The sequence below is a fragment of the Strongylocentrotus purpuratus genome, unplaced genomic scaffold (genome assembly GCF_000002235.5).
Source record: "Strongylocentrotus purpuratus isolate Spur 01 unplaced genomic scaffold, Spur_5.0 spur5_scaffold_9, whole genome shotgun sequence".
In the NCBI taxonomy this organism is placed as follows: Eukaryota; Metazoa; Echinodermata; class Echinoidea; order Camarodonta; family Strongylocentrotidae; genus Strongylocentrotus; species Strongylocentrotus purpuratus.
Genome location: NW_022145615.1, coordinates 22,557,827 through 22,571,493, shown reverse-complemented (window position 1 = coordinate 22,571,493; position 13,667 = coordinate 22,557,827).

Here is a 13,667-nt window from a genome sequence, read left to right as displayed (position 1 = left end):
TTTCCTACATTAAAAACATATTAAGATAACATAATTGGTACCACCATGGAATACATCGATCTGTCCTCTTGTTGCCTGCCAAATAGACCAGACTATATGATTCTTTGTAACCAACATGTGTCATCCATTGTCGAAGTCACAGACGAGGAGGAAAGAAAAAAGCTCGTTTATGACATGTATTGATTTTGGCAATACCGTAAAACCTTTAATGGTTTGACAGTGATAATAATATTGATCTTGTATTGATTGTTGAGGGAGTGTGAAGTGTATCCATCCATTTATAACCACATATTTAATTTTGCACGAGAGCTATTAGACCTTGATTTCAACTGGAATGTTTTCTTTCATTGTTTGAATCAACCCATGTTACACATGTGTTATCGAATTTTAGCTCACTTGCTATGATACTGATTGTATTTTTCGTTAAACAGTTAAAGTTTAAATGCAGTTATTTGTTACTTAACATGTCGAATATGTCGCCCCACCTCCTTCTCCCTCCCCCCTCTCTCTCTGCCTTTGCCTCTGTTTGACTTTCTCTTTCTTTCTCTCTCTCTCCCCTGTCAGAAACGCATACTCTCTGTTCTATACCTCTTTATATCTTTGTCTCGTCTCCCTTCCCTTCTCCCTCTCTTCTATATCTCTTTTCTCTCTCTCTCTCTCTCTCTCTCTCTCTCTCTCTCTCTCTCTTTCTCTCTTTCTCCCTTTCTATCTCACTCTCTCACTCTCTATGTTTTCTCTGTCACTTGTTCCCCCTCTCTACCTCTGACCCCCCCCCCTTGTCTATATATTGTATCATTTAAGACTGTGCCTAATAAAAAGAATCAACTTTGTGATGATAAAAGAGAAAGGAAGTTCAAATTGTATCAACAAAAAATAAGCAAATACAGAAACGCGCCTCATCATCAATTTTGTTCTTTAATACCCATGGACTTTGTGCAGATGAAACCTGTATTTGATAAATAGGTTTATCAGTTTGTTGTTTACGTTGGTTGCGTGGCAACTGTTGTTTAGATTTCACAGAAATACAATACGGCTCCCATTCATTGTGGTTAATAAATCCACATTTGGGGATTTCCCTTCCCTCTCCGGGGAAATGGTCCAAAATGAAAGACCACATTCTTGAGCTATGAAATAAGTTCCCTTTTTAGTCTTAACGTATTTGTGGTTTCAATTAGATTGTACTACGATCACACTGAAGGGTCACAAATAGCAATCGATGTGCTCATCCAAGAAAACGCAAAAAAGATGCAAGAGTTGACTTAAGTGTGATGTATTAACAGTGGCGGATCCAGGGGGGGGGGGGGGGAGGGCGGGCCGGGCCCGAAACCCCTGGCCCCAAAAAAAGTTTTTAAAGCACAATTTTACTTTCTTTTTTATTGCTCAAGGAGGGAGGGGGTGTGGAGTAAAAAAACGATCTTGTTTTTAGTGCACACTTTCCTCCCCCCCCCCCGCTGATGCACCGCTAAATACTTTCTCACGAATCCCCCCCCCCCCCCCCCCCCTCCTCATCGCTGGCTGGATCCGCCCCTGTGTGTTAGCGCCTCGATTCTGCTTGTGCAATTTAGTACTGCATGGTAAACAGAACTGATTAATTTTACATGATTAAGTAGGCTACTAATTTCATTGAAGAAATATAGAATGCTTTGATTTAAACTCATGATGCGGATAACATTACCATATGATGAAACATGACAGTTAATACGTATACTGCAAACAAAAGCTTTGAAATATACACGAACTCGTGAAGATTCGCGATACCACAAAACAAGACATTAATGATTTCTCAAAAATGAATGTAAACTGGAGCCTCTCTCCCACCTTGCAAAATACATGACACAATAGTTTAATTAGGAACAAAAAGGGAAGGGGAACACACCGTTACCATTTACAATAGATCAGTCGAGAATATGTAAATAACAACAACAAAAATCTGAAAAACAATACATACATGAAAGTATGATTGAAAGACGATAGCTGTTTTTCAGACTAATTTTCCAAAGTATTCAAAATAATTATATAGTGTCTGTTCTTATCTATAACGACGCGATTATGCATTTTATTCAACCAGAATCCACTTTTGATTTATGTTACTTTGTAACGGCATTTTAGTTCTTTTATTATTCAATCGTGAAATACCAATTCTGTTCTTATGTGCACCTAAAATATACCAGCAAAATAAGGCACAGCGAAACGGTAACATGTGCTGTGTAGCTCCCTTGCCCCTCTCGTCTGTGTTATGCGCTCATATATATCCCGCCGCTGCCGCAGGATATAGGACACACTCATCGGTCACACCCAATTAGTATCTCCTTGTCTTCCGTGATCACCGTGTAAATAGCCTCAAATTTGTCAGAATTACCTCCACTTTTCGGCACCTGTGTCTCCCCATGCCTCCCAGATGGTTCGAAATTTCTTGCCAGGATTCATTAGCCCCAATAGCGCGTCCCAGTTTGAAATCTAGGTAAATCAGTGACCGGGTATTGTTTTTAGGTTTCATTGACAGGAGGGGTTACGACGATAAATAATGCGTTCCTACTGTGTTGTATCAAGTTTTTGTTTTGGAGAACCTAAATACCATGGTCAAGATAACTTTCCCCACAATGGTCGCCTTTAAACTGGCCAAGAATAGCAGCGAACAGAGGTGGATCTAGATCGTATTATATTGAGTGCTTGCTCACACTGATTGCTTATAAAGTAATATCAAGCTTACTTTGAGTGACAGCCGCACAGGAGTACCAGGAGCTTGGCAATTTGATTCCGATTTCAAGACGAATAAAACATTCCACACCGATCCTCCGAGACGAGTTATGATAAGCCGCTTATTGCATTTAAACAGATGTCGAACATTATTAGAACACCTGGAATATACATATTTATATAGAAATTAGATCACTGTCCTAAGCTGCAATGCCGAGTTTAAACAGATGTCGAACATTTTTAGAACACCTGGAATATACATAAATATTATTTACACAAATTAGATCACTGTCCTAAGGTGTTACGCCAAGTTTAGAGTAAGCTGTGCTTTTATATTGTGATTTTTCATGGATGCTAATCAATCGAATCTTAAAATTAAATCAGCTGGCAGAATTTACATGATAAAAGAGCTAAAGGCCTGTGTTCCAGGATAGCCTAAAAGATATATATAGTCGCAATACACAATCTAGAAGAGCTACCTCCTAGGACATCCATACCCGGACGACTACCCCAACCCCAAGTAAAAAATAATATAAAACAAAATTATGTATACTCTATTATAGTTATCATAGGGAAAAGTAGAGATATATGAATTACCAACTGAGGTAGTATAGTCCTCAGAGTTGAAGTCCGGGGGTAAGTGTCTGAGGACGATAATTCGAGATAGCTTAAAGAAAATACAGTCGCAATACACATTCCTAGACGCTCACGCCCCCAACGCTGAGTAAAGAAAAATATTAAAACAAAAATATGTAGTTTTCAAAAGGAAAGTTGCATGGAGATAAATTTCATGTAATATAGTCCTCATGGTTGTAGTCCGGCGTACGTGTCCGGGTACGATAGTCCTAGGTGTCGCTGTCCTGATATAGCACAATGCACTGTATGGTCTGCTTCGGGTCAATCCCGCGTCGGCCTAACCCTAAGGTTGCATAATAATTATATCAATTGATTGGAACCCCGAACATAGTTACTTCAACAACTGTCCTTCCAAGCATCTTGGACACGACTGTAAGAACCGACCCCACTCGTATATCTACATGTATGACTTTATACAGTAGGCTTGCGGGTGCACCATGTGAGAGAGAGGGAGGATTGAGGAGTCCTGAAAAGGATTCTCGGTTGTCTTTCTTGAGGGTTTGTAGTCCTGAAAAGGACTGTTGGTATAGTCTTGAAAAAGACTTGTATGACTTTGTTGTAGTAAGATCGCCTGAGTGCAATGTACTATAATGAAGACGAACATTATACTGTCATTTTCATTCCTAGCTCCTTTAGACCCAACCACGGAAGCCCTCAGAGGCCAGGTGCTCTGATGTCGGCTGACGTCTTGAGAAAATGAAATTAGGGGGTCCGAAGCAAGGAAACTCCTTTCATACATTCTCGTTAAATTAACTTTGCGAGGAATATGGTAACGTCTCGGGAAGCTTATCCATGTCAGTTCCTCAGAAATCGGTGGCGTTTATTTCAGCGTAAAGTCGGCGTTTGCTAATCCGCAGGCACAGGCTACATAGTTTTGACACTTAAATTAAACTTAAAATTCCATGATAGAGCCTTGAGCCTAGCCTGGATGTGTCAGCTGATCAGTCTGTTGCTGTGTCAGGAGTACACTGCAATACAGGGCCTATGAACTGCAGTCAACATACAGTCTAACACTTCAGACCCTCTTAGTTGCGTTACGACTGACAAGGCTTTGTGCTTTCAAACTGGGCGTATGCTCCTCTTCACCCCCCCCCCCCCCATTTTCAGGCCCTGGAAGAAATCAATCCAACGTGCAATTGACCCATACAGAGCTGCCAAGACACAGTACGCCACTGCAAATGACCTCGTTCAATGACCTCGTTTAACGACCTCATTATTTCAAAGTGACTATCGTGTCATTTCTTTGGTAACAAATTAATTTGTTTGCTGTATTTGCTATTTTTGCTATTTTTGCTTGTTTCACGTTGTATATCATCTTATGTCAAGGTCTTCTTGCCCACCTATTATTATTGTTACGTCCTTCACCATTACAACCACTTCAATCAAATGTTAGTTTTATTTATGGGAACCTATAATCGACAAGCTGAGCTTTTCAATAGGTTCCTCACATTTCACCCTGTATAACCTTCTATTCAATACAATTAATTTCGACGTCTTTTCAAAGAATTAATTTTATAATGTGACACTTTTAGTATATTTCATATCATGTTCCAATTTTGTCAATTATGTGAATTCTTTTTTTGTGAAATGTGAAACAAATAAACTTGAAACTTGAACTTGAATTTAGATGCTAGCAGGAAAAACAGCACTTGACAAAGCTCGACTAATAAAAGTCATACAATCGAAAGACAGGCCAACTCTTATTCATCTCGTAGAAAACAAGATCGTTTCTTTCATCATGGTCCAGTAAAAGGATGCCCCAAGACTAACATGACCGGTCGCAATAAACAACATGACCCCAAAAATTCAATTTAAGGCGAACATGGTTGATGAACAATCCACTATACCCGAAGGTGTTTATGTACATGGCTGCGTCTCAAGCTGGGCTGCCTGGAGAAATCTCTTATCCTATTCGCAGAACAAAATTGACTTAAAGTCAGTGGGGAGTATAAACAATCGCGATTCAATTCCCTATCAAGCGAGGAGCATTAATTTGGCGCACAGAATTAGTTGTGTAGGGGTTAAAGGCATATAAGTACCTCTTATCGCATTACAAATATCAATGATATCATTAGTCTTTTTTTTTAGCCCATGTCGATGACAGAAGGTTGTTTACTCTAAACAAATATAACGACTTAAGAGTTAATTGACCCTGAACGAGAACTAGGCGATTCCTTGCCAACGGCGATTCACCGCAAACAGAAAATAATTATACAAGGTACATTTTGATTAAACTAAAGTGTTGCTTTCAACGAATACCCTATAAATATGTTACTTCAAGTACTAATTTCTCAACAATAAATTCTGCGTCATGTACACGATAGATTATTTGTTATGGTGCCTGAATTGGTAGGTCCTTTCAATTGGGGTCACACATGTCGTTAGTCTTTTGACTTGTGCTTATCTCGCGTCTGCAAAGTTTAGGTTCAAGTTTATTTCCACCCACAATAAGATAACAACAATAAAATCATGTAGAAATGCGCCTTATAAGCATAATTTTTTTGCCCATGAACAAAGTTTCAGGTACATGTAAATGTATTTTCAACTTAAGGTAGATCGTTTTCAGAGATAGATTGATTGACGATGATTTCATTCATCCTGACTGCTAAGAAAGCAAGTAGGCCCTATTATGTTTGTAGGTAAACAGGTAGATGAGTCTACGGTTCTAATTCCTAACGAAGGATTTCAAATTAATGAAAATGAATGCCTTCCTAATTGTCTAAAGGGCAGTGGTGCATCGACTTGATTTGGAACCCGAAATCTTCTGGTTACCATGGTTACAAAGTCGGTACTCTACCACTGAGCCACCACGCCTCCCCAATTATCTTGATATTTGTAACATCGAGCTCCTATTTACATGTATTTAAAGATAAGACTCCCTTTTTTCAGATATTTTTCCGGACTCTTCTCGAATTCACTATTGCTTGTGTTTCTCTAACTGTCGTCTTGAATTCATTTTGCTGCCCGGGGCAATTTTATTTTTTTCGAATCAATAAACATAAAATCCAACCTGTTTCTTGTCAAGTGAAAACAATTTCATTTGACTTTCATACCTAGTCCTCAGGTTGTTAACTTTCATCGAGCAGTTCCGCCAATTATATTGAGGGGAAGCTCAAAGGGGAAACATTACTGCCAGCCTTTGGACCAAAGATTTGTACAGTGTATCAATATCGAAACCTCGTTTTGCAATTTGCGAAAGGTAAATGTGTTTTCTCCCTGAAACGGATGTGAGAAAATCGTTATTGCTCTTGCTCTTGATAAATTGGCGGAAAAGGCACAGTAAACATGTAAATCAGAATAGCCATTTCTCTCTCTCTCTCTCTCTCTTTCCTTTTTCTTCGTAATATAATATTCCCCATTGGTAACTTTTGTATTTCTTTTTCATCCTCTCTCTCTCTCTCTCTCTCTCTCCCTTCAATATCTATCTTTCCAATATTCCTTCAATCTTGCGTTTCTTTCTTTCTTTCTTTTTCTTTGTAAAATAATATTTGACAAGTTCTTCGTAATTACTCTCACCCTTTTTTGATATTACTGGAATATTTAAATAACTAATCTTGCTACTTAATCTCTCTCTCTCTCTCTCTCTCTCTCTCTCTTCCTTTTCTTTATGCACATCAATATTTAACCTACTACTTCTCTCCACGTTGTGACAATAACCCCGTGGGTATTTGCTCTGCAATTATTGGCTGGTACTCGAAAAAACATATGAGAGATTCTAATACCTTTTTCGAAGAAAGTTTCATCTGCTCCACAAAGACTCAGTAATATACTTCTTTTGTCAAATGTTTTGCATGCCATTTTGAGACTGACATTGCCCTGCAGCTATACTTTACATTCATGTTATCTTCTCATTAGGTCGCCGTGAACCCCCCCCCCCCCTCCCCCCTCCCCCCCTCCCCCCTCCAGTTTGCCTCAAGCCACATTATTTTCATATCCTGCTCATCAACGTGCGCCTTCATCAACTGACAACCCGTCTCCTCTCTTTCTCTCTCTCTCTCTCTCTCTCTCTCTCTCTCTCTTTCTTTCTTTCTCTAATATGACGAGAATATGAAAATAAATATAGTTGAAGTGGTAGGGTAGGGGGGATTCCAGACGACGTAACGAGCAAATATCGTTCGCTGCAGGGCAATGAAAGCATCGAAATGGCATGCACAAAATTCGGCAAAAGAACATGGTAAGTTAATTGAAGTCTGTGTGAGGAAAATATATAAGACTTTTGTTTTATAAAAATATATACAAATATATTAGAACTTCTTCTTATTCTCGTCTCTGTCTCTCTGTCCCTCTCTCTCTCCCTCTCTCTCTCCCTCTCTCTCTCTCTCTCTTTGTCTGTCTCGATCTCTCCCCCTCTTTCTCTCCTCTCCCACTCTTTCCCCGTTTCCTCTCTCTTTCTCTCTCTTTTCTCTTTTCTTTAACTCTTTCTCTTCTACCTGTAAATCTATCTCCCCTTATAAAGTATGAGCCACACTAAACGTACGACCGTTTGCCGACTTCTGACATCCAGAAAAAGCTGCCACCATCGACAACCAATTTACAAAACTATAAAGTGGGCGATCAGTTGCAAATAGGTTGTAAAGGGCAGTTGCCGATCGGTTACCGAATGTCGTTCAAAAGTTGTCCGAACATCCAACAAGTTTCGTAAACTAATTTGCGACCGCTCTTGGAAATATGTGTGACAAAAACCTCTCTGTACCTTGGACAACTAACTCTCACTTCCCGACCAGTGGTTGTCGGGTGTCGGTGACGGGTCCTATATCTAGTGTGACTTAGACTTTACATGAATAACTCCGGCGAAATATGGTTCTTTCATTAACACCTCGGCTACACGTTTTCGGTCTGGTATCGATCTCGATGTGACAGGTGTATTTACAGTGTACACTCTCCCCCTAAAGGCCCGGTCACACAGCCTTTCGCGTCTGTATCGCGGGTAAAATTTCGCGATTTTTTTTTTTGCCCGCGGTTGCCCGTGGTGGAAAAATGTGCAAAATTGGCTTACCCGCGGTTTACCCGTGGTATGCCCGCGGAACAGACGCCGGCGACTGTTCCGCGTCCTTATCGCGGGTGAAGCGCGGCGGTACCGCGGCCTACCACGCTTACACGCGGTACACACGCTAATGCACGTGATAACAACGCGGTACAGACGCGGAACAAACGTGCTATGACCGTGCTCCACCCGCGATTACCCGCTAAAATTTCGCGTCCAATTCCGCGTGTAACCACGTCTTAACCGCGGCCGTAGCACGTCCTAGCACGTTCGTTCCGCGTCTGTACCGCGTCTTTACCGCGTGTGTACCACGTGTACCGCCCGCGATTACCCGCGGTCTAAATTTTTGGGCAGCCCAAAACTTTTTCGCGCGGCCAACCGCGTGTGAATTTCTTACCGCGTGTAACGACGGGTAAAGTACGGCTGTATCGCGTCTTTATCGCGACCTCAAAGCGTCCAGCAGCGTCTGCTTCACGGGCAGAAATTTTTGGCCGTGATTCGGCCGCGATACGCCCGTGGGAGGGCTGTGTGACCGGGCCTTAAAGACAATTTTCGGAGCTTCTTCGCACGGCTGCATTATTTCCACACGGTGTCAAACCCATGTGATAGAAAGAGCAGTCAATTCTACATAATGTTTAGCTATCCTTTGTTTGTACGGTCTTGGAAAACAGGTGCTCGGCAATGACCTTTTTCTGCTCATTTAATGTGGCATGTATGTGAAGAAGGACTGAAACAATAAGACGGTATCAGTGTGAGACACGGACCCGGAGGAGTATATAGACGAAGACAGAAATGATGATCACCATCATCAACTCCTCCTCTTTCTACCATTCCACTAAAAAAATAACGAATTCTGAACGTGAATGACCATGGTGCCAAAAGTAATCTGATATATTACATTCAGGTAAGCAACCAATCAAAGAATAACTCTTAACGCTTATCTGTACTAGTTTATATGACGGATTAGACCACACTGCAAGGTCACTAGACATGTGGTTATCTCATCAACTCAGCTCTCAATTAACATAAGAAAAAGACCATGGGGGACCAATGGTCACCGATTAGACATAGTTTTCTATATAGAGGGAGCAAGTAGCTACAAGTAGGACAGTGTGGCTTTAAGGAATGCCAATACTTCATCTTAGAACAATTCTATAGGGATTTGATCTAACTATATATTTTTTTGTCTATTACCATCCCTAGTACTCACACAGAATAAACATTTTGTATACACACACAATTCAGAGCAGTCATAGTCCGCAGTAAAACTCACCTATCACACTTCGAGTTAATTTGCCTACGCTAGAGCCGCTCTTGTTGACGTAAGCATTAATCCATACCATCTTCCACAGACTGCATGAGGCTACCTACCAAAGAACCCACAGGCAACGTCTTATTTACGATGTAATATGTTAACATCTAAGCTAGATCATGTCATACAAACGCTGGTTGATTTCCGCTAAAGGGGAATAAATTGATCGGATATGCTGCACGAGAATGCACGGCTGTCGATTCTCATTCATAAAACGCTGTACTACTAAGTGGATTTTCATTTTGTTCATCACTTAGGTTATTACATCATTTACATGCACGGGAAGGATTGCTTTCTAGGACAATATTTGAACATCTACATGACACTTTGCATTAAAAGTCGATGTTTTCCTTCCTATTTCCTTATAATATAATAAGAGGGGGGAGGGGTCTTTGCTGCAAAGTCTAATCAAAGGATAACTCTCAAGGAATGTCAACAGGTCTTTTGAGAATCGATCTAACACTTGTGCCCAGCACCATCCCTAGGCGTATATTGTATGTTTATATATACACACATACATTGTAATTAAGAAAAGGTCATATCCACAGTGTTCCATTTCCATCACTCATCGTACCCCTCTGTCATTGTTGACAAATGAATTAATCCGCATTATCTACCAAAGTCTGTTTGGTATTATCTTCCATAGAAACCCACAGGCAGCTTCTCACTCACGACATGTTAACATCTACGAAAGATAGTGTAATAGATAATATGCAGGCTGATTTTCGCCCAAAGGAAATTGGATATCCTTTTAATATAACAATAAGTTTGTCGAGTCCACTTTATAACACACTGCACTACTATAAATGAGGTTCTTGTGAGATAATAATTTACTGTAAGTTGCTTATTTTAATCATTTAGGGATCATGTTCATGGATCTATCGATTTCCTAAATACTGTTTAGACAATATCTTTTTACCATTAACATGATTACAGGTGGGTTTTATTTATATGTATTTTGAAGACTGTGACGAAAATACTTTTTCAAATCATTCGAAACATTTAGATTATCAATAAACATAAAGACTGATTGAATATAATATATTACCTAAAGGATTGAATTTATAATTATGCAATTTTGGCCCAGAAACAAACAAAAACGCACGTTACCTTTAACAAACCAATCGATAAAACTTCCTTTCGCTATTCATTTTATCTAGATATCTAGATATATAAATAGCGCCTGATGCAAAAGTCCCTTAGCGGTATGCAGGTATCATTACCCTCTCATTGGGTTCATTCTCGCACCCAATGCGCACCATCTATACTTCCTGGCGAGTATTCCTACCATATTGTCACCGTGAGGGAAATAGCAGTTATTACATTCACAAGGGCTTTCGGCATCCTACCATATCTCCATTACTCTCCTGCGTACGTATGAGCAAATGTAAATGAATGTCTTCCAAAATAATATCAGTGCCACGCCGGACCCATGACCTTCGCATCTCTAGTCAAGTGCCCAAACCATTTCACTAAGACAACTCTACTATTACATTCTAGTTTGGATTGGATTGGCTGAACTGGTCTTTTTGAAATTATATAAACTGTTCAAATGGCCCCAACATGAGAAGCAATGTGTGCAGCGCTTTGTAACTGCACTGAAAATGTAAGCACTTACCCTTTTAATTTAAAACAAAAACAAAAAGACGAAAAACAACTAGAACTTTCAAGATCTACTCGAGAGACAAGATAAGAGAGTGCAAACACCTCATGATCTGGTGATCCTATTACCCTCCTCGCGTACCGGGTAAGCGGAGAAGGCACATTGATATGCAAACTCTGGGGGAAACGAGAACATCCAATATTGAGAGAAGCTGTATGTACCCGAGACTTGCTGGTGTGTTTAACTAAGTTGAGATCGCATCGAGATGGGGGTGATCAGATCTCGTACCAGTGGCGTAGCTTCTGGGGGGGGGGTTACGTGCCCTCCCCCGCCAATGAAGTGGTGTTCTTTTTTTCAAGCGAAAGAGCGAAAGGGATCAAAAGAGGGAGGGGCGAGAAAAGAAGACGACTGGAAACCTCCAGCTCACTTCCACTAATGAGAAGCCTTTTAAATCCGGCGATGTTCATTTTCCAAGTACGACCAGTGCCTCCCCCCCCCCCCCCTTGTCCCTCGATGTGTTAACACGGGCTACGCCATCTGTCACGAACAGCCATCTTATATAATGAATTGAGATGACAGATGGTGCAGAACAGTTTGATGAAAGCTCCTTCGCGTCGACTGAAGAGGATTCCACCCAGACCTTTTTAATTCTCGCTATTTTAACCGATTATTATTTTGGCGAGGTGCCCCTGTCTGTGTATCGACTTAGCCTTAAATATTGTTACGTCATAAGTGGAGGGGACACCCCACTTTGCCTTGGAGAGTAGATTTGGCGTGATTGGATTTTGTCGAGATTAGGTCTCCTTCATACTTTCTTAATGTTCTTTGAAAGTCAAGTCCATGCAAAGTTTTGCTGAAATATAATATTTTGTTTAAGGAAAATGGATTTGTATACTTGGTTCCCCTCTCCCATTTTTTTTCTTCATTGGGGTTTACTGTCAATGCATTGTTTATTTTGTAAGTGTACTCTGAAACGATAATTCTATCAAAATTAGATTGAAAGTTTCTCAGAAAAGATCATTGATAAATTTTGTTTTCATCCAATTAAAGTCAGCCATTTAAACCTATTCATGAAGTAATGTCCGTTTTACGTTTTGTAATTTTCTAGGAAAATACCATGATAGCCAAAGAAGTCTGTTGAAAGCCAGAAAGTCATGTACTTTAACATAGAATTAATTTCCTTTCGGCTCTCAGCATGCCAGAGCAGTACAGTATAATCCTTTTTACACAGATGCATGAGTTTTAATTTTTTTTGAAATCCCCAGTGTCAATTTTTTTTTCTTCCTCCAAATAACAACTTGACTAGCTAATGCTTGAAATGAATATAACTAAATTCGCTGAAGATTAGAAGTACATTGTGTAAGGGAAAACCCCGGATTAAGGTATTTTATTCAGTCACGGTAATTCACCCTCCCCTTCTCTCTCTCTCTCTCTCTCTCTCTTTCTCTCCCTCTATTCCTCTATCTTGCTCTCTCTCTCTCTCTCTCTTTCTCTCCCTGTATTCCTCAATCTTGCTCTCTCTCTCTCTCTCTTTCTCTCCCTCTATTCCTCTATCTTGCTCTCTCTCTCTCTCTCTCTCTCTCCCTCTTTCCCCCTCTCTCTCTTTCCCCCTCTCTCTCTCTCTCTCTCTCTCTCCCTCTATTCCTCTATCTTGCTCTCTCTCTCTCTCTCTGTCTCCTTATCCCATTTCCTCTGTTAATCTCGTGTTTGTGTTTAATTTGGCGTGCTGACCAAAAGTTTCATTTTAAACGAAAACGGCCGGAAATCATCAAGCCACTCTTCGCACGCCATCATAATAATTCAGCAATTAAAAATTAGTAATACTTGACTTTGCTCTAGGAAATAGAGTACCTGAATAATCTCTCACTTTGATATATTATAGAAGAAGATCCGACAAAAACGTAATCTTTTGAAAGCATAAACCATACACGTTTTAAAAAAGAAATTAACAGAACATTTTGAAATAATAAATAAGATTGTTTTTTTAAAAGGGGTCAAACATGTAGATTGAAGATTACTGTTGAATAACAAAATCTCTAAAAAGACGTCATAAAGCCTGGAAGACATTTGGTAATTCCACTATTTTAAGCATTCTTTTATCGACTCATTTCAGCACCGGTAGTCACCGATGGGATATTCAAACCTGGCGACTACAAAGAGAATGGAGCATTGAAAGAAAAGAAAAGAAAAGAACAATAATGTCACCTGAGATTTTCCAGGTCTTTCAATCAGAGCCTTCGTCTTTATTTTAAACAGCATTCATACATTTATTCAGAATATTTCTTGTTCGGTCGCGGTGCTCAGCGGCTTTCCCTTGGGTGTCCAGATTCAAGATTCACCCTTCCTTTCATTCTATTTTTGATTTTTAACAACCAATGGCAATTCATGTTTCAACAAACAGACTTGCGACAGTAGTGAAGCTTCGGGGTAATGGG